Below are 23,821 nucleotides of genomic sequence, written 5' to 3' on the forward strand. Positions count from 1 at the left end.
GGGTGGGGCATGCAATTTCTGTTTGCCAAATTGACATTGGCTTTTTCTCAAGTTCAGAGGTACACGAGGCTCTCAGAAGAGACCCACTGTGTCACTACAATCGACACAATGCCTCGTTCCTTCCATCGGGGAATGGAGGTTACAACAGTAACCATGATGTTATTGATTAGGAGAAATGTTTCTGATAAATGTTTCTGGTTCTGGCAGACCTGATTATAGCAGCCTAATTGTGAGTTGATGGATAAATTAGGTTTAAGCCTGGCTAAATATTAGATGAGAATTTAGTCTAGTCTTAAACTGCGTTAGTGTGCCTGCATCCCGAACAGTGTCAGGGATACTATTCCATAGTTTTGGAGCCAAACAGGAAAAAGATCTACCTCCTTTTGTGGGTTTTGATATTCTAGGAGCTATTAACAGGCCAGATTTTTGTGATCGTAATAAACGTGATGGAAGATAGCATGACAGAAGGTCACTTAATTACTGAGAAGCTAGAACATTCAAAGCATTGTTTGTAGTTAACAGAATTTTTTAATTAATGTGAAATTTAACAGGTAGCCAATGTAACGATAATAAAATTGGGCTGATATGATCATATTTCTTGGTTCTAGTCAGCACTCTGGCAGCTTTATTATTACTTTATTTATTGAACTTCACAGTAATGCATTACAATACTCTAGTCTTGAGGTCATGAACGCATTAATTCATTTTTCGGCATCAGCAACAGAGAGCATGTGTCATAATTTAGCAATATTTCTGAGGTGGAAGAATGCTGTTGATTTTCATAGGACAGATTGGTATCAAATTAAACACCTAAGTTCTTCGCAGTAGAAGACGACAATGCATCCATCGGAAGTCAAATTATGTTTTGGCTGCTTATTTTTTAGAGGTTTTTGGTCCAATAATTAGTACCTCTGTTTTGTTGGAATTGAGTAGAAGGAAATGTATGGCCATCCAATCTTTAATTTCATTGATACACTCTGCTAATTTGGATGAAACTTCATCAGGTTTAGAAGAAATATAAAGTTGGGTATTGTCGGCATAACAGTGGAAACTTATTCCACGATTCCTGAAAATATCTCCCAGGGGAAACATGTATAAGGAGAAAAGCAGAGGCCCTAAAACTGATCCCTGTGGCACTCCATACTTAAATTTAGTTTGATTTGACAATTCCTCGTTTACACATACAAAGTGGTTGCGGTCTGATAAATAGGTCCTGAACCATGCTAATCCAAGTCCATTAATGCCAACATAATTATCCAGTGTATTCAAGAGAATGTAATGATCTATGGTGTCGAAGGCAGCACTAAGATCTAAACTTGAAGAGAAATGCAGCCGCGATCAGATGATAAGAGCAAGTCATTTGTAACTCTGATGAGTGCCAAAATCCTGACTGAAATTGTTTATATATACCATTTCTCTGTAAAAATTAACATAGTTGGGAGGACACCACCTTTTCTAGGATTTTTAACATAAATGGGAGCTTTGAAATCAGTCTACAATTAGCCATTTCGCCAGGATCAAGCAGTAGCTTCTTAATAAGCGGTTTGATAACTGCCATTTTATAGTTTCTTGGGACATGTCCTAAGGGTAGCTGGGAGTTAATAATAGTAAGAAGAGGTTCTGAGTTTACAGTAACACTTTTAATAGCTTTGTTGATATTGGATTTAACATGTTGTGGCTTTTGATTTTTTTATACGTTTTTCTAGCTCTTCATGACCTATGACAGCGAGGATTGAAGTTGCTCGTGAGGAAAATTATGAGACACTGTTTTCTGAGTTATTGTGACAGACGACTGCATAATTGCAATTTATTTCTGATTATTTCAATTTTATCAGAAGATAATTCATGAAGTCATTATTATTCTGCTGCAGCAGAATATCTGGTTCAGTCGAGGCTTTATTCCTAACCAATTTAGCCACAGTACTGAATAAACACCAAGGATTGTTGTGGTTATTTTCTATGAGTTTGCTAAAATATGCTGACCTGGCTAATTTTGTATTCCACTTGTGCTCCATTTTCTGAGCTGCTCTTTTGAGAGCATGAGTGTGATCATTGTACCATGGTGCGGGGATTTTATTTTATTTATTTATTTATTTATTTTAATTGAAGGGGGGCGATACTATCAAGAGTGCTATAGAAGACTGGATTTATATTTTCTGTTATTACATCAAGTTCTTCTAGGCTTTTTGGCTTTTTGAGTGTGTGAGACAATTTTGGATGATTATTAGTGAAGCTATCTTTAGTGGTCGAAAGAATAGTTCTACCTAAACTATAGCATGGTGTTGATGTAATGATCTGAGATGTCATCGCTCTGCGGTAGAATTTCTATAGTTTCAACCTCAACTCCATATGACAGAATTAAATCAAATATTTGATTATGGTGATGAGTTGGACTTGTCACATTTTTTTCTGACTCCAAGAGAGTTGAGAATATCGATAAATGCTAAGCCCAATGTGTCATTTTCATTATCTATGTGAATGTTGAAGTCACCAACAATTAAAGCTCTGTCTACAGTAACAGTACAGTATCTTAGTGTGCAATCCTGAACATAGCCACTCATTACATTTAGCAGAAGAACAATATTGAATCTGTACTCACTCATGTTCTTTATTTAGGCCTGTTGGGACATGTTGCTCACAGTTTATTATCTCTTGTTTTGAATTTGGATTCTGCCAACACTGCATAAAACTAATATTTCTTTATGGTTCCCTGGAAAATGATGAGCACTTTAATACCTTTAGAAGATTTTCAATAGTTTTTCAATGTGCACTGACATGTTATGATTAAATTACCATGAATAAATGCAAGCTCAGATGTGAGGTGGAGGAGATTAAGATGGTGTTGTTCTCGCCAGGTGAGTGAGAGACTTGAATGCTGTGGATGCTTTGTGAGGTGCCACGGAATGCATAATGGACGAAAAGGCAACACTTCCGCTCCTTTGATGGACGGTTTGCCACAGGGGACATTAAAGCAGAAAGGCATGAATGTTCCAGTGCACTCTGGACTCTGTGTAAAAGAAGGACCCTGTAGGCCAAAGTAGCATTACATTGAAAGCTGAGCGGAAATAGAGATCAGTTTTTCACATCAACAGCCCTTTTAGTGACTCACACACAAGCATGTATGGTCCAATTCACATGTACTTGATCACTGTTAAGACCTGTTTAGGAAATGCCATCACTATGGATTGATTATGGTTACAGTGGTTTACAGAGTGGAATTTTACAGATTTTTTGTTCACCCTAAAATGAACATTCTGTTATTATCATATTCTCACCCTCATGTCAAGTCGTTCCTCACGCGAATGACTTTATTTCTACTCTGGAGAACAAAATAAGATGTTTTGAAGAATCTCCAAGTTTCTGTTTCCCATAAAACAAAAGCAGACAGTGACCAAGAGGCTGTCAAATTCCAAAAAGAACAACAAAAACCCTACAAAAGTAGTCTTTTGTACTTTATTCCAAGTCTTCTGAAGCCATGTGATAGTTTTGTGTGATGAACAGAGAAATTTATATAATTATTCACTGAAAATCCTCCTCTACACCCCAGTTGAATTACATAATCTTTAACAAGAACATCAAAAAAACTATTTTATAAATTACATTTTGTGAAAGATTACACAATTACATTTGATGGAAATTTGTTATTACATTAAAATGTGTAAATCTTAAAAATAGGCTCAAGCATTTTTGTCAGTGTATGCAAGTTCAAATTAGATTTCCGAGCTAAATACAGTGAAGCACAAATTTGGAGTTTAGATGTTAAAATGTTATTATATAGACTTCTTTCTTGAGGGCCTTAAGAAAATTACTTTTAAAGAGAAATTATCTGAGGTGACAATGACTTTTCCAGTTTATTTGTTAACTCCAAAATTCTAAATATCTCCCTTTATTAGTGGCCCTGAAGCTAACTATGTTGAAGAACTCCACCTGCACAAAGCCATACAGCTATATTCAATGTCAAGGCTAGTTGCCATGGTGATTTCTCTGCCAGGAAGTGAAAGAACAAGTTGCATGTTCACGTCTGGAGTTGGCAGTTAGTGTGACAGGAGCTTCTGTAATTAAATAGTAAAAGTCTGCATACTGGCCAGCGAGTTGCTAGACTGTCAGGTCTAGGTCTTGCACCATTACAGACTGTATTAAAATTAACTCTTCTCAACACACTGAAGCATGGAGATACCTGTACTCCCTATAGTGAGTTGAAGAAACCAGACTCTTATGAGCAACTCCTCTACACTGATATATATATATATATATATATATATATATATATATATATATATATATATATATATATATATATATATATATATATATGCACTGATTAGCCACAACATTAAAACCACCTGCCTAATATTGTGGCCCCCCTCTTGCTGGCAAAACAGCACCAACCCGCATCTCAGAATAGCATTCTGAGATGTTATTCTTCTCACCACAATTGTACAGAATGGTTATCTGAGTTACCATAGACTTTGTAAGTTCGAACCAGTCTGGCCATTCTCTGTTGACCTCTCTCATCAACAAGGGTGTAAAGGGAACAAGGGAAAGGAGGAGGCGAGAACCGGCTTGACAATATAAATGAGATTTAATTAAGAACTTAAACAAAAGACACAAACACACAAATATGACGGACAGCTGCCCGTAAGCGCTCTCTCTCTCTCTCTCTCTCTCTCTCTCTCTCTCTCTCTGTCATACCACTGTCCGCAGTCGGCCTTTATACCTCTCAGAGGGACTGGTTTGAGTATTTCTGTAACTGCTGATCTCCTGGGATTTTCATGCACAACAGTCTCTAGAATTTACTCAGAATGGTGCCAAAAACAAAAATATATGAGGGTCAGTTCTGATAACCACTCTGAACAATTGTGGTGAGAAGAATAGCACCTCAGAATGCCATTCTGAGATGCAGGTTGGTGCTGTTTTGGCGGCACGAGGGGACCTGCACAATATTAGGCAGGTCAGGTGGTTTTAATGTTGTGACTGATCAGTGATATATATATATATATATATATATATATATATCAAAATAGAGCAAAGCAAACCCTAAATATTTTATATTTTATAAATGTCAATTCAATTTGATGGAATTTTGATATTAAATTGAAATACATACATCTTAAAAATAGGCTAAAATAGTTTTTGAGTGTAATTCCATGTTGTCATACACCCAAAATAATCACAAATGATATCTCCTTAATATCTCAACTTTTCCTCTAATTTGATTAAAAAGAGATCAAATTAAGACTTTTGCTTAAGTCTTCATTATTCTCCTGAGAGAGAAAAAAAGAAATGTTCTTAACAATAAAAGCTGAACTCAGAAGATACTATTTAAAAAAATAATAATAATTATGCATTTTGAATTCATAACAAATTTCCATCAAATTGAATTCAGTCATTTTGAACAAAAATTCAATAAAGATTTAAGATTACACAATTTAATTATATTGATCGAATTAATAATTTTATACTATTCTATCCACATTAACTCTATAGTTCTGTCTTCGCTGTATGTCAATAATTGTCATATAAGGAATTTTAGAAGAAGAATCTTTGAAAACATTAATGCAACAGCAAAGTTACTGTTTTTAAATGGGATTCTGTTAAAGCAAGGCCTAATTCCCTTTTGTTTCTCTTTTTCTTTCTCTATTTTTTCTCAAGTGGTGAGACGTAAGAGGTTTAAAAAAAAAAAAAAAAAAAAAAAAGAGAACATCAGAATAACCAGATGCTTTCCGCTCTTCAATGCTTCTGTGCCACTGGAGGAATTACGGATTCACAAATCTTTGTCCTATTTGTCAGAAAGAGAAGGGATGGAGAGAAGGAAAAGAAATGGTGAAAGAGGGATGGATAGAGGAGGGGTGATGCTCTATATAACAGCTGTGACACCGTGCCACACGAAACAAGAGGCCCAGCCATCCTGGGACGAGGCAGCCGTTCACTCCAGTACTAAAACCTCTGCTTTCAAAATTACACAACACATGGTGTGCTGTAGGGCCATGTCAGCTAGTGACATCTGCAGAATGGGCTCTGTTTGTGTGTGTGTGTGTGTGTGTGTGTGTGTGTGTGTGTGTGTGTGTGTGTTTGTGTATGTATGTTTGTGCTGCCATATACTGGGGCAAAAAGCATTGACACATATATGATATATGAGCAGGGTAAATGTATTCACTACAGATTACAGAATACATGCTGTAAAATGTAATTTGTAACATATTCTGTTAGATTACTCAAGATAAATAACGTATTCTAAATACGTAATCCGATTACATGTATTCCGTTACTCCCCAACACTTTATATTAACTCATTACTTTTAATCATAGTATTTTATTAGATATTTTATTTTTTTCTCATTAAAATGCTATTGCTTTAGGTGTGATGATTATTTTTGCTGAATGTGCTGTATGTTAAACATCTGTTTTTGTGTAGGCATGCTTCCTCATTGAAAAAGGTGATATTTTGTTACTCATAGATCTGAAGCTTACAATATAAAAAGTACACTTTCAATAGTCTGCAATAGTACTCATGACTATTCAACTTGGTTGAACGTGTCCATGGACCTTCCTAAGTTTATTTTTCCTTGAAATTTCCTTGAAATTTATATAAATAAATGAGGAAAAGTGTTGCCTATATCTTTGATACTGTAACTCTTACCAGTTTTCAAAGTTTTTCATCACGTTTTATCCCATCAGATTTTTCCAGCCCTTTTCCACTCTCTGGAAGTGCACAGTTCTTGAATGGAGGGTAGGGGTAACTAGTAATCTGCTCAGCAGTCCAAACTGTCCTTTGTAGTCTTCTGATGTCCGATTTCATAACTGAACCATACCAGATGGTTATTGAAGTGCAGAGGACAGAATCAATGACTGCTAAGTAGAACTGTATCAGCAGCACCTGTGGCAGGTTGAACTTCCTCAAGTGGCAAAGGAAGTACAATGTGGTCAATGTGGGTCTCTCAATTCAGGTCCTGTGAGATGGTAGAACCAAGGAACCTGAATAACTCCACTGTTGCTACATTGCTTTTCAGAATGGTGAGCAGGGTCAATGTTGGATTGGTCCTCCTAAAGTCCACTATCATCTCCATTGTTTTCAGCATTTTAAGCTCAAGGTTGTTTTGACTGCACCAGACAGCCATCTGTTCAACCTCCCTTCTGTATGCAGACTCATGGTCATCCTGGAAGAGGCAGATGACAGTAGTGTTGTCTGCAAACTTCAGGAGCTTGACAGACGGGTCCTTGGTGGTGCAGTCATTTTTGTACAGGGAAAAGATTAGTGGGTAGAGCACACATCCCTGGGGGGGGGCACCAGTGCTGATCGTACAGGTGCTGGAAGTGAATTTCCCCAGTCTCACTAACTGTTGCCTGTCTGTCAGAAAGCTGTTGGTCCACTGACAGATAGAGGTGGGAACAGAGAGTTGATTTAATTTAGTCCAGAGAATAGAATGTGGGCCAACGCCAGTCTCTCAAATGATGTCACAACCACAGACATTAGAGCGATGGGTCTGTAGTCATTAAGTCCTGTGATTTTGGGTTTCTTTGGGACAGGGGTGATGGTGGAGCGTTTGTAGCAGCAGGGAATTCACACCGCTCCAGTGATCTGTTGAAGATCTGTTTGAAGATGGGGGTCAGCTGGTCAGCACAGGATATTAGACAAGTGGTTGAAACACCATCTGGGCCCTGTGCTTTCCTTGTCTTTTGTTTCTGTAAGACCGGCACACATCTTCACAAATCTTAAGTGCAGGTTGATTAGCAGGAGGGGGGAGGAGGAGGATGGTTGTAGGAGGTGTTGGTGTTTGTGTGAAGTGAAGGTCAGAGCGGGTGTGGGGTGTGAGACTGGGCTATTCAAATCTACAGTAAAACACATGCAGGTTGTCAGCCAGTTGTCGATTCCCTACAGTGTTGGATACCACCATAGTACAGCTCTTCCAGAAATGGGGAACCTCTCTTTTCGGGAATAAGTGCAAGCAATGCTGCTTTCATGCCTGCTCCAGCCCTAGAGGAACTGTTCTGTGTTTTCCCCAGTCTTCAAGAAACTCTTATGTTGAAATCACCTTCTGCACTACATTTCCCAAGATGCCAAGTCATCATCCTCACCTGTCCTACATAATTGTATTCAGCTGTTTTTCATTTACCTTCATTTGAGGCCCCTATTTGGACCATCATATTCAGTTATTCCTTGTCTAGTCGTGTCCATAGTAGCATTTAAGCTATATAGTTCCTTTGTTCTTCAAGCCTTGTGTTACTTGAAATTTGTATATTTGTCTTCTTCGTTAAATTCTGCATTTGGGTTCACTAACTTCTCTCTCTCCTGGCTCATTGTTAACTGTAATGTGCTGTCTGTATTTTGGCTGTTCACAGATGAGGTTGGCTCTGTAAAAATTGCAGAGAATAACAATAAGCGAGTCAGTGTATTGTTGTTCCATGTCTGTGGTCTGATCAGCCAGCTGTTGCAGTGCTGCGCTCACACACACTTGTGGAGGAATATAAACACTCACCCACCCCTTTGCTCAGAGTACATTCATTTTAAAAAAACATTATTAACTGTTCTTTTATTTTGTTCTATCCAGTAACCATTTGGAAAGGAGGCTACAGAACTTCTGAACTGGAACAAAAATACAGTTTTTGCTCAGAACGAACCAAAATGAAAACATTTTGTTTTTAGTCCCTGGTTTTCAGTGCAAAATGTATTGTGGATTGCACAATTTTGTATAGGGTTTTTAAAAAACCTGGATTTATAAAGTTTTTGGTGACTACACAATGATTAAGTCAAATCTCTCACTCCCTCTCTGCACTCGTTCTTCCTCTCTACCCCCCCCCCCTCTCCCCACATCGCTCTGTGAGTGTCTATGTTGTCGTGCAGGCTCTCTTGAATTTGTGTTTTACTTCATCTGTGTTTCAAAACCCCATGGGAATTTTTGACCTAGAAATAAAATTTGTGTGGGAGATTTTTTCCAATCTTTTGAAGAGCTGCACAATGTCTTGCATCCAACGCATTGTGTGCATTTTGACAAGATCCTCATCATTGTGTTGCATCAGAAGAGTAGACAGAGAGGCATCATTTAGATCTATTTTAGAATGACTCAATAGCTGGTGGGAAAAATGAGTAATTCACCACACTAGAGAGGTACAGAAAGAGAGAGAGAGAGAAGGGGTTAGAGAGAGAGAGAGAGAGAGAGAGAGAGAGAGAGAGAGAGAGAGAGAGATTTCTCAACCGTCACAGGTACACTCTGAGATATATTTTTATTCCAAAAGAGATTCCAAATCCATCACTTATTGCCATGGTTACTTGGTCTCTTTCATTTTATTTTGAGCTAAGCTGCTGCTCCATTTTGTGATTCCCGGAGTGCTTCCATACGGGGGAGCCCAGGTGGCCCTACAGCACAGCCTGCACAGGAACTGGCATGGGTCAGAACATATCCAGGGCTCGACTATTGCTGTCTTTACGTGCCTGTCACAACCCAGGGGATGTTACTAAAACAACCACTTAGCCATTTTTATTTTTCCACAATAAGTGTTTGTACTAGCACATTATTTTTTAAAGATAAGTGTGTAATTTTTATGCCACTTGCATCACCAAGAGGAACTGCAAAGATATTGACAACAGATAATGGCAATTTTTTCCACTGAAATTTCATAAAGCACTTCATAAAAGAGTTCTAAGCCATTAACCAAACCAACTACCTCTGATGTGAATGTCAAGATTACAAGTTGACTTGAAGCAAAACAAAATTTGAAAACCAGACAAGAAGATGGACAAAGACTGCATACTTATAATTTTTAAAGGGATAATTCACCCTGAAAAATAAAAGAAAATCCTCATCATTTACTCACCCTCCTGTCTTCCCAAACTCTTATGACTTTCTCTCTTCTGTGGAACACAAACTAAGATATTTTAAAGAATGCATGAGGTGTTTTTGTCTATACAGTGTAACTTATTATTAAATATGTTATTTTAGCTCAGTAAATGATCTCCAGGGAAAAAATATACAGACATCATGTCCGCTGGAGTTATGGACAATGATTTATGACTTTTAGGTCCTTTAAAAGTGCTGTTTTCTCTTTTAGTACTTTTTATATGTTTTCTTTTCATACCCAAAAATAAGCAATTGAATTTCAAACAGTTTCCAGCATTCAGACATTCCCTCAATCCACTGGCTCCACAAGCAGATCTGCTGTCTGAAAGCAACATCATCATTACCCTAATCTAATACTTCACACGCTTTTACACTGTACAGTGTTGCAAATGCGTATAACGACAGTTCATGTTTCCCTCCCATACAGATTGAAGTGTGGTGCTTTCCTCCAATGTTATGATTGATTAGTTTCTATTCAGCCCCAAAGAGAGAAAGAGTTTTAATGTTCACACACATTGTCGAAATCCCTTTCATTAAAAGAGCTCAAGGCAAAAAAGTGAGCTTATTCCAACGTTGGCTGTTTAATTTACTCCAAATGAGAATTTTCTCTGCTCTAGAATATTTGAGAAAATAGGTAGTTAGTTCTTAAGTTCACACATTCTTCCAATAAATTAGATTTGTACATTTTCTGATGAAAATATGAGTAGTGTTTGCCCACATAGATGTCGCCTACATGGTGCGTTGGTTGCTGCCATGCGGTTGCGAGGGAGTTCTGGGTAGTTGCTAAGGCATTGCTTACTGGCCCAAGTCAATAGAATCCACCCTCGGGTCTCTATTATATTCTGATCTCCAGACATGGCTTGGGTCTGATCACTTAGAAAGACAATAGGACAACCCTCCTTAAAAATCTGCATGATTTGAGGTACCATTCATGTGCACAAACAGGATAATTTAAGTTCAAAAGTTTAACAAGCGAAACATATGGGGGCCTTGTTAGCTCAGCAAGCAAAAACGCTGACTACCACACCTGGAATCGCAAATTCAAATCCAGGGCTGCTGAATGACTCCAGTCAGGCTTCCTAAGCAACCAAATTGGCCCGGTTGCTACAATCCCGATGGGTTAACCTACTCGTGGTCACTATAATGTGGTTTTTGTTCTCGGTGGGGCACGTGGTGAGTTGGGTGTGGATGCCGCGGAGAATAGCGAGAGAAAAGGGGAGAAAATGTATTCAATGTCACTCAACTCTTTCGTCTAACGCCTGCGTCTTGAACTGAAAGGAATGTTGTTCTATCCCCTGCCATTTAACTGAGAGGAATGCTGCTTTTTTGTGGATTAAAATAAAAAGACTATAAAAAACCTCACAAAAACATTTGAATGCACCTTCTTCACTGACACCTCTTCATAGTTAACAAGTGCCATGAATATCAAATAGTGCATTTTTTTTTTACTTCTGATTATAGACTTTAGTATCTTGGCAAATCTGAGCACAGTTTGAGGCATTGTTGAGATCTTCTTTTCTTGGGAGAAATACCTGTGAAGCAGGAGACTGAGCAAAAGTCTCCATTTAATCATTATTTTCTGAGAAACTATTGATTGCGATTGATACAGAATTCTGTTGCTCAATTGATAGAGCATTGCAATGACCCTAGCAACACTAGGGTCATGGGTTTGATTCCCAGGAAACAAACATACAGATAAAATGAATGAACAATATGTCATTTAGAAAAAATGTGAGCTATTGTATAAATGTAAATTTAGTTTATCCTGTTTATTAAATATAACATTTGTTATTTTTCTTTGCTAGAAGTAAACATTCTGTATCCCGTACAGATAAGAGTGTGCGAGTGATAGGATGAGAACTTCCTGCGAGATATGTGAACTGGTGATAATGATTGATTATTATGAATTGTTATCCTAAATTGCCTGCTGTGTCTGTTCATATTTTATGCAAACAAAAACTTCAGGCCCAGTCACTTTAAAGAGAGTTTAGTTCTAAAGACGCTGTGTGTAGATGAGTCTAAATTCACTGCTGTCATGTGCTGCAAAAATGGTAAGAGGTGATGCTTCACGTTCAAAGATAAAGTATTCACAAGCAGGTGTTTGTCTCACACATCATACTTTTTTTCACACGCACTCATTTGACTGACAGTTAAATGCCAGAAATAGACATTTTGCTAATCACAGACTGCAAATTCGTGACAATTCGTGTCCTTCTGGAGGAGTGCTCCGTGCGAGATTTATCTCACACCATTCACAGTGAAACAGACATCAAGTACTTCATTCAGAGAATCGCTTGCTTGGCAGAAAGCAAACTTATTCTTGTTTGATTTTGTCTGATTAACTTGAAATTAATTGTCTTCAATATGTGGTATCTTCAAAATGTTTTTGGTTGACATTAAGTGGCCAAAATCAGGTTTTCTATGGCAGTTATTTGGTTGACATTGGGGAATAAATGTCAACCAAATTAATTATGACAATTAACCACGGACATACAGTAACTTGTATCTCATGAAACCTTTCAAGAGCATGTCATATTTCAATATGGAAAAAAAAGATATAAAATATTTTGCTTAATGAAAATGAAGCGTATTTTTAGGGATGCGCAAGCGTAATCAATTAATCGAGTACTTGTTAAATTTGAAATATTTGACTAATAAAAACATTACTTGCAATTTGACGTTTCTTTGTACCTTTGCCTGCCGTGAGCAACAATAAATGTGCTTTTCTCACCTAAATCTTGTCATTCTCTTGTTCTAAATTTCCAGTAATCGATTACAACTACAAATTATTTGAAATGCCCATTTCTATTTTTTTAGCCCTATCCTTTTTTTTGTTTGTTTTTTTCAATGCCCAATTCCCAATGCGCTCCAAGTCCTCGTGATGGTGTAGTAATTCAACCTCAATCTGGGTGGCGGAGGACGAATCTCAGTTGCCTCCGCATTTGAGACCGTCAGTCCGCGCATCTTATCACGTGGCTTGTTGAGCCCTTTACTGCGGAGACACGCGTGTGGAGGCTTCACACTATTCTCAGCGGCATCCACGCACAACTCACCATGCGCCCCATTGAGAGCGAGAACCACATTATAGCAACCACGAGGAGGTTACCCCATGTATCTCTACTCTCCCTAGCAACCGGGCCAATATGGTTGCTTAGGAGACCTGGCTGGAGTCACACAGCATACCATAGATTCGAACTTGCACCTCCAGGTGTGGTAGTCAGCGTCAATACTCGCTGAGCAACTCAGGCCCCTTTTTAGCCCATCCCTAAGATTTATTCCATTTAAAAAACAATTATTCATGCCAGTTAAGTACATTTTACATAGAAACCACATTCTCATTTCTGTAATACAAAAAAAATAAAACAAAACAACAACAACAACAAAATATATATATTTTATTTAAATGGAAAATTATTTATAGCATAAAGTATGGAAGTATTTGTTGGATTGCTTTTAACATACAGTATGCTGATTTAAATAAAATAAAAACATTGCATTACAGTATTTGTTTTACTGTATTACAGTCAAGGTTGGGTGGACCTCAATAAAAATGGATGGGCCAATGTGTTTTTTTTTTACAAAAGTTTCCTTAACTACAGAGGAGTGGCACATTCAAAAAACTATTTTATAAATAGATATATTTGAAGTCAAAGAATAATCTTTAATATTCAAGGTCCTACCCCTGCCCACCCTTGGCGACACCACTGATTACAGTAACGAGAACACTCAAATAATATTTTAGCCAAGTTTAGGATTTAATCAATTTCATAAGTAATCTTTCTTAATGTACTAACTAAATTAAATGAATAAAACATGCATTTATTCAAGTTTTATTGATTTATAATTTAATTTAGTTAAAGATTCCTCAATTTGATGGAATTTTGTTATGAAATTTAAATGCATAAATATAAAAAATAGGATAAAGTATTATAATCATTTGAGTGGAGCTTGTGTAACTTGACAGCTATTTTAAGAGAATATCTGAGCTCCACACAAAAGTTGTTTAAAATGACTCCTCTGTTGTACGTCAGCCTTTGTGTGTTAGGCGCTTCAATAATGCTGTCAGTAAAGAATCAACCCAACCCAGTCGTGTGTGTAAAACAGCATTGCATGTAAACTCCAGCTAAAGGAATCTTCTTCCATGCGTTCTTTGTAAACAGCTGTCATACCACGATACAAAGTCATCTAGTTTTATTGTGCAGACATATTGCTACATCCTTTCCAGACATAAAATATAAATTGTTAGAGATTTCACATTATTAAAACCATGTCAGGCAAAGTTATCTAGTTATAAATCATGGTGATAGAGTTTGAACAATACAAAGAATAATCAATATTCAAATTCAAGAATATTCTGCATTATTTCTAGGTCACTAATCAAAAGCAAATTTGTAGTTTTGAGCATGATAAATCAGTTGAGTTTCCATGCTTCCATTGACACACACAAGAGGTTCTTTGAAGCATCTCAGATCTTTCTAGGAGAACGTGGAACATCCAGATTTGCACAAACATGTGGAGACCATGTCAGCTTCAGTGCATACTATCATTAAAGGAAATAAGGGAACATACTGTATGAAATAATATGCAATTCTGAATTTCATGTTAATATTCAGCGCATCATTTCTCTCAAATTGTTATGCTGATAATATAATTTGTAATAAAAAATAATGTATTAAATCAAATAAAAAATGCTAAATTGAATCATTTTCCTCTAGTGATCTCTTGTGGACCCCACATAATCAGAGCAATTTGGTCAGATTAAAATGTGTCCTGTATTTCGTCTCATCTTACCACATAATGATTACTTTTTCATCCATATGCATGTTTACATGTCTTCTTGACCATAATTAATATGTCCAAGTGTGTCTGTGCATTTCTATGTAGACATAGAACATCCACAATGCATCAGATAGGTCTATATGAGATATTACTTCCCGCCTTCTACCTGGAAACAGATGTGCTTTGTGGGGAGAGGATGGAAGGATGTTCGGGTGGGTGATTTTGTGCGAGTGCTCTCTAATGAGAGCATCCCGCTGGCATTTTGCTCCTGCATACGTCCGATTCTAATGGAGTGCGCCACATGGACACGGCCAATCTGGATGGAGAGACCAACCTCAAGCAGAGGAAGGTGGTGCCAGGCTTTTCCACTCTGGTAAAGACACTGCCATTCTGTGCTGATGACAAAAAAATTATACCTGTGGTGAAAATCTTACAGCTTGCCCATTGGAAGAAGAAAAAACTAATGGCAAAAAAATATCTGTTTAACAATCATAAACAAGATCATTTTGGAACTCTTTAAATCTTATATAGACTTTTTATAGACTGGGATTTCACTGGGATGTAAATCATTAACTATTTTGGACTTCAATCAGAGATTTAAGTTTTAAAAACAGTGGCGTCATACCATATATTTTTGTACATTAGTTTCAAACAGGTTCTTAATTTGCATTTTACAGTACGTACTCACTCAGATAAAGCAGTTAATTAAAGTTCTACATTTTGGTGATTGATGTTTGTGCTAGAGCAGATTTACTATAATACTGAATGTTATTGAAAATAGTAATGCCAGAGTCTGTGTGACAGGGCGGAGGGCAGGGCCAGGTCTGGATCCTACACACCTGGCCCCTTATCAGGCTAACCAAGCCTCCGAGAGGGATAAAGGCCGACTGCGGACGGTGGTGCGACAGAGAGAGAGCGTTTATGGGCAGCTGTCCGTCATATGTGTGTGTTTGTGTCTTTTGGTTTAAGTTCTTAATTAAAAAGAATTTGTATTGTCAAGCCAGTTCTCGCCTCCTCCTTTCCCTTGTTCCCTTTACACTGGTGCCGAAACACGGGAAGGAGGATTTTTACTGTTAAATGGCAGTTCTTGTTCACCAACCCTTGCAAGTAGTTACAAATCACTCTATTATTTTAATAATGAAGATATAAATCAGGAACAACGTGTAAGCACTGTCATGTTGTTTATGGGTTTTAGGGTGAACCATTTCAACCTCAAACGTTTAACAGTACTGTAGTGTGTGAAAACCCCAACCACATTCTTAACCTGTTCAAAGGTTATGTGTGTGTACTGAACACTCAATTACATGCACGTTCAACTACATCAACTATACTATACCAATATTATACTGCAGCAACAGTAAGAGTAATATGGTGTGCTATTCCAAATACAGTATATCCAAAGTCTTCCCACACAAGCCAGAGCATGCAATAACATAACAAATTATAATTATTATTATTTAGCCCCATTTTTGTCCTGTTGAAGCCATTAACTGGGTTATAACAATTTTGAGAGATGCTTCTGATGTTCCCAAGTATTATAAAGCTCCTCCATTCAAAAGATAAGCCCCGCATTCACGTGGCACATGCAGAGGTAATTAGTCTGGGTGACTAAGGAAGATGCTGTGTTTGATGTCACAGGGAGAGGCCTGATAAGAAGAGAACGGGATTTGGCATTGATAGTCTTCTGCTGCGTGGGTGCACTGTGAGAAATACTAACGATGCAGCTGGAATAGTGGTTTATGCAGGTACATAGTCAAACTTCATATAACAGGGTTCATATTACTGTGTTTACGTAGAGGAAAGGAGTAAGGGTTAGGGTGAAGAAATAAATATATGCTTTCGTATTACATTTTTTACTATTACTTTTCTTTGCAATTCAATTGTTTATGGGTTTAACATGTTATAGTAGTAATATTTATGTAATAAAAATACTACTAATAAAAAAATAGGAATTATTAATACATAAAAAATTTAAATAAATAAAATAATATTAATTTTATATATATATATATATATATATATATATATATATATATATATATATATATATATATATATATTAATAATTATAGTAAATAAAATAAAAAATATTTTATTATTTTAATAAATGTATTATTATTATTGTGGGATATAATATTATAATTTATTTTAATATTTTTAAATGTACCACTTCAAATAGTAGTAGGCTACAATTGTACTTTTTCAGGCTTTTTTTGTTAATGATCTGTAATATGGACACTTTATTATAAATTGGTGTTTATTTTATATACATTTGCCATTCACTGTTGTTCTTTATTAGTTTTCACATATTTCATTTCATTTTTTGTTTTTATAATTCACAACTTTCATTAAGTGCTGGTGTCAATTTTCATAAATCACCCTTCACTCTTATTTCTAATCATGAAGCATTTAATATAATAGATATAATGTATTTTGTCTGGTTCTAAATCTCTCACACCCCATTTACGTTGTCAGCAATGCAACAAACTAGAACGCTCCCCCATTATAATCAATGAAGCTGTCTACAATGTAAGCGAGCAACAGATTATTTGATTATAATGGAGGCATTTTATTTTGTTGCATTATGTCACTCTATGGCAGTGTACTTGTGTCATGAAGATGACAGTTCAGACTCTCTGGAGCCAACTGTTTTTATCTTGATAAATTATACACATGACACTGCTTGTAAACGCCCATTGCTGTTTTAAAGATGTTGTTGTTGTTTTTAGATTGTAATTTATTTATTGCAGGACACAAGACCAAATCCATGTTAAACAACAATGGCTCCAGGTATAAACAAAATCAATGCCCTGGGTACAGTACCGGGAATATCCCTCCCAACCACATTCATTCAAAACACACTACACAGTAAGCACACAGTGAGCAGAAAGTATATTACCTCTGATTCTTGCCTACTGAATAAACTTTTGTCCCAGGTCTGAAGAATCAGTGTTACTGTACATCAAAATACAAGTTTCAAAATGACACTTTAACTCGGTACTCAAACACAATAAAGCTTCATCTTATATTCTCTCAGTCTGAGATCCTTTAGCATGCAGGCTGATCTTACAGAGTCTACAGATATAAAGAATAAAGTGCTGCTATGACCTCACGCAATTCTCTTGTTCCCTATTCATTCTGTAAGGCGTAAGGACACTAGAGACACCCAGAATATAATTTATACTCCAGTCTCTTATGAAGGCTATGATTAATCTCTCTTTTTCTCTCTCTCTCTCTCTAGTTCAACCACAATTAAGCTTTTTAGGGATATCTGTGTTAAAATACAGTACTGCCAAAAGCAATGTCATTCATGAATTGAACTGCAAAAATAATAAAATATGAATCTCTATATCTATGAGGTCATGCTATCTGGTTGGACATTTTTACCACCATGCACACCCCCCCCCACATCGTCCCTGACAGTAATGGAAATTTCACTCCTTCAGTACAAGCAGGATTTGACATGTTTTTCACCATGATCATCTTACTGCAGGTACACTTTTAGCAGCATTTGCACATTTTACAAAAATGTTCCGGATTCAATACATGATCAGTTCTATTGACAGCATCTGATTATTCAAAAATAGACTAAATAATCCCTCAATTTGTGATAGTAAATTAAAATGTATATGGACACAAATGCACAATGGAAGTCTATGGAGCAAGGCTTTCCAGAGCATTTAAAAGCATTCTTATTCTTATTCTTATTCTTATTCTTATTCTTATTCTTATTATTATTATTATATTATGTCAAAATGTGTGTTCCGTTAACTGTAAAGTTGTGTAAATTGTCCTTTTAGCAGTTGGACACCTGTTCTAGGTGGCTGAAAGTTCTGGTAACCTTACACAAATCATGTGAAAGGTTCGGGGTTTATATGCTTTACTTGGCAGTTGGCAACAGGAGTTGAAACATGGTATATAACTGCACAGACAAAGTTAAAGTCTTGTGACTGTACTTTAAAATAGTGTGCACTTTAATATTCACCCAGTCCAAACACAATTTTTGTACTGCACTGTATGTAATTGAGGGGCTCAAGCATGGAATTGGGCTTGATATCTACTATCTTAGAACTATCTGACTAAAGCGAGAAAAAGAATTTTTTTTATAATAATTGGTATAGGCGTTTTATAATGTAAAGATGGAGATGGGGAGGTGGAGGGATGCTGTAAGAATCATCACCAGTGTGAAGAAAGCAGCTACTTTTACAGTATATCCTTGGGATATGAATGGCAGGCCTAGATAAAAAGCTCCTCCTGAATTTACATCTGAACGAGTCCAAATTGTTTTCTGTGGTAATCAACAACATGCCACTGATCCCAGAACATTCCATTATATATATCCGTTCCAACATTCCGTTTTGTGTTCATAAGAGTAATGACTGAGATTGCTCAGTTTAACTTATTTTTTAACACTCAAATTTCTCTCCAGGTAATGATTCCTGTGTCATTGTATGTGTCGACTGAGCTGGTGAAGAGGGGGCAGATCCTCTTCATCACTCAGGATGTTGACCTTTATGATGAAAAGCTGGACAGCCGAGTACAGTGTCACGTTCTGAACATCACAGAGGACCTGGGAAAGATCCAATACATCTCCTCAGATGAGACAGGGACTCTCACAGAAAACAAGATGATCTTCCATCGCTGCACCATCATGGGACTGAATACTGTCACTATGAGAACGGGGCATTTCAAGTGTGCGTCGCTGTGTTCTGCTAGACTCTTTTTCTTTTCTTATCACCTCACCTTCTCTTTTTGAAAGTTTTTATATTAAGGATCTTCTACTGTATATATTATTATATCGTCTGTTTTATAATCTATTTCGTTATTAGTGGTGCTTGCAAATGCAATTTATTGCTCATACTTTGGGTTAGGGATTTGAACAAACCTCTAACCCTCGTTATTAAACTTTAAACTTCTATGGAACACAAAGAATATGTTAGGCAGGATGACAGCCTCAGTCACCATTCACTTTCATGGAAAAAGATGCAATTAAAGTGAATGATGACTGAGGCTGACATCTCTTTTTGTGTTCCACATTACACAGAAATTCATACAAGATTGTGACAACATGAAGGGTGTGCAAATTAAAGATCCATCTGTAACAATACTAATTATTTAATGTCATTTAATGTCATTTAATTTTTATTTTAAGTGTCAAAGTGTAATTAAGTGTATTTTCTGATTTTAGGCACGATATCATGTTAATAGTTTATTACTAACCTCTGGTGAACTGCTTTAAAAAACTACCGGTAAAAATGTGCAAAGTATTACTGTGCCTACAAATAATTAATTTAACTTTTTTAAGTTGCAATACACAATTGTACAAAAAATTTATATTTATTATTAATAACTGTTTGTGTGTAACTTTATCTGAAAACCACAAATCAAAGAACCGGAAAGTGGAAAAGTGTAACTATCGGATAAAAATATCGGTCAAACCGATTATCGGTCTATCTCTAGTTGAAATGGTGAATACAATTTAATTAATAAATGACCTATTCCTTTAAGGATTAAATAAAGAAAGCTTGTATTTCTGTCATTCTTTAGCTGCATGCTTGCTGGTTCTCAGTGGGGCAAATGAGGAGGAGGTCACCATCTACCAGCAAAGAAAGCTTCCTCCACTTTTCCCTTTGGATGAATTACAGGACAGCTACACAGGAGACAAAAATCTCACCAACACTCAAGTCACAGCTGCCCCTCGTCGCATATCGAAAGTCACAGCGGGTGCTCAAAGAGACATGGCCTTCAGCAGTCCTCTGGTGAGTTCACAGACAAGAAATTGTTGTTTTCTGTGTTTCAGGGTGAAGAATTGGTGTTTTATATTTATTTGGAAAGAGATGTCTCTTCAGTGGCGGGTATGGCTTACTTGTAGCCCTAAGTGAGATCCGAAGTGGCACCCCCCCTTAATATCAACAACAACAACATGAGAAACAGATCAATATTTAAGTCCTTTTTGTACTCTAAATCTCATTTGATGCCTGTGTAGTTTCACTTTCACTTCTTAAAGTGTAAGTGGTGATTTACAGTAAAAAAGGACTTAAATATTGATCTGTTTCTCACCCACATCTATCATGTCACTTCTGAAGACATAGATTTAACCTCTGGAGTCTTATGGATTACTTTTATGCTGCCTTTATGTGCTTTATGGAGCTTCAAAGTTCTGGCCAACATTCACATGCTTTTTATGGACCTACTTTCAGGTATCCTGTCGTGCCACCCCAGAGAGCATTGTCACCCTAGACGGCTGCCTATATCGCCGATGACAGGATCCACCACTATGTCTCTATTAAGCTTTCTTCAAAGTTGTAGTATATCTTTTATATAGCATTTCAGTAGACAGGCCCACTTTGCTTGTCAATCCTTTTACGAATCAACATACACACTTCCCCTTTAAAGTCAAAATCAAACTGCCATTCGTAACCATTTTTACTTCCATAATGTGATGTATTTCTGAGTGAAACAGTGTTCAAGGTGGAATTAGATTTTTTCCATCAGAAATCCATTTGATTGTAAATAGCCTAATCAAAATGGAATTGACTGGTGGACTGCTGATGTCTCGTCCCTGCACCATACGTGACCCATCTTACATGCATTTTCCTGCACGCTCACGGTCTGCCCTGCAGATGGACGAGCAGTTTGGTGTCAGTTATGAGCACAGCAATGTTGGCTCTGATTTGCGCAGTTTCGATCTGTTGACATATGGGCCTGCTGGGGTGCATTAAACATGGGCTACTGATACTGTACAGATTGTCTTACTTCCTGTGGCCTCTTTGTATGACGTTACACCTTTTGTTGTCATAAGATCATGCAATTTTCCAACTATGGAAACATGCCACATGGTCTTGTGAATGATGTAATCAGGTATACGGTTTTCTGTTGTACACACGACCTTGCCAAACCGTTTGTATTTTCTCGAACAGGAAACAGTAGTGGTTCCAGACAGGAAACTAATGCAGGAAGTGGACAGTCAGATGGTGAGCATCCAAATTGGGCCTACCTGGACTTTTATCTGGCCCTGGCCATCTGCAACACAGTTGTGGTTTCCACAGTAACAGCCCAGAGACAGAGGGTGAGCACACACCAGGGTTATTATAGGTTTGAATATTTAATTAATTTTTATTTCTATATTATTTTCAATTTGTCTTTTCAGTTTAGGCCACTTCCACTCGTTTTTGGTTGAAAACGTATTTTTTACCAACAAAGTTTTCCAAAGTATGCGGATATGGTGGATGAAAATGCTTTTCCAGCGTGAATGAGAAATCAATGTGTTTTCAACCAAAGTGTAGTTTTAGTTAAAGGGATAGTTCATCAACATTTTACATAACCTCAGGCCATCCTAAATGTGTATGACTTTCTTTTTTCTGCTAAACAGGGTTTATAAGTAAAAAATACTTAAATATTGATCTGTTTCTCACCCACAACTATCATATTGCTTCTGAACATGTGGAATTAACCACTGGAGTCTTATGGACTACTTTTATGCTGCCTTTATGTGAATTTTTGAGCTTCAAATGTTTTGGACGTCACATCTGGGATGGCAAGAGGGTGAAGTGTGAGTTAGTGAAAATTTTAGTTAGTGTTTTCTAGTTTCAGTTTAATTTAGTTTTCAGAAAATTTTTATTTTATTTTAATATATTTCTGTACTTCAAAAATTTATATGTCAGCTTCTATAATTTAAATGCATAATTTTAAAATTGATAAAAAAAAATTGGAAAAGAAAATGGGAAAAATGGCAAATGGGAGCATTTAGTTTTCATTTTAGTTTTTGTTAATGATAATAACGCTGCATACAACTGCTTTGACCTTGCTAGAGCCAAGAGGGTTGGGGACATGCTCGCCACTCTGACTCACAGCACAAAAACTGCCCTCATGTCAAAATAAAAACAATAATAGCCCACCATGTCAATTATTCCTCTTGCACAAAGAGTACCTGTGGCTGTAGCTTCTCTGCCCCAAGACATTTTATTACTGCTCCTGAATGACTAATTCTTCTTTGGCCAGTGGTTTGCAGCCCAGTGGTATGTTTTATAATTACTACATTATAATTCTTAAGCAAACGGCAATGGCTCACTTGGTCCAGGCAATTAAATTTTTCATCAGTCAGACGAGCAGTCTCCCCAATACGTCTGTAATGAGTTGATTCTGTGAGGGAAGTTTAGTCTAGCTGAGTTCCTTCTCTGCTGGTCAGCGCTAATTTCCCAAATTGCACTTGAGCACCCAGAGCGAAGCACTTTGTCCAGGGTAGAAATTATATTTGGCCTCAGACCTGTAGCACTGAGATGTTCAGAGACACTGGGTCAACATTAATTAAGTTGATTACCAATGGAGCATGATTGTATCACCCTGGGTCCATCAGAACTTGAGAGGCAGTCACAATGTATGCAGATTCACAGTAAATGAAGAGAAAGATTACCGGTACAGGAATTTTAGACCAACATGCAAGAACATTGGCCCATTTCCAATTGCAATAATGGCAGTTTCAGTTTTTACATAATTAATGAAGGTCACTAATAGAACACACAGTAATCCTGGAGGAAATCTGATCACATTTGTAATAATGTAACTGATTAATTTCAGAAATGGTTAATATACGTTGATTTAATATAAACAATCCATATAGCACACTTAACTAAAACCTTCTGATGACTTAATTACAACATGTACTATGATATTTACAATAAGTGGACCATTTGTGACATTACTCAATTAACCAATAAAAACCAATAAAAAACAATAAAAAAAATATTCTTTTCCACGTGTATTTTTAAGAATCTGGCTATGTTATGCATACTACAGTACCATTCTGCTCGTACTATTTATAATACAATATATATATATATATATATATATATATATATTATAATATAAGAAATAGGACAAGCAATATCCTATAGCATGTATATTATGCACAGTATGTACATTTTTATATAACCTACTATATTTGACTACAATATTTGACCTACTTGTATTTATACAACAGAATACTCTGCACTGGGTTCTGTCTCTCAGAATGCAAACGCTTAACTTAACCTTTCAGTGTGATGAATGAACTAGAAGTAATACTAGCCGCAATTTGTAACATCTCTTTCTTGACTCATAAATTAATTGGATTGCCAAAAGTTGTTATTTTTAGACATACTTAATTTAAAAATACTATTTTTATTTCCAAGAATATAACTGGACTCCACTCACTAAATTAGCATGCA

This window comes from Xyrauchen texanus, chromosome 23, assembly GCF_025860055.1.
Source record: "Xyrauchen texanus isolate HMW12.3.18 chromosome 23, RBS_HiC_50CHRs, whole genome shotgun sequence".
Taxonomy (NCBI): domain Eukaryota; kingdom Metazoa; phylum Chordata; class Actinopteri; order Cypriniformes; family Catostomidae; genus Xyrauchen; species Xyrauchen texanus.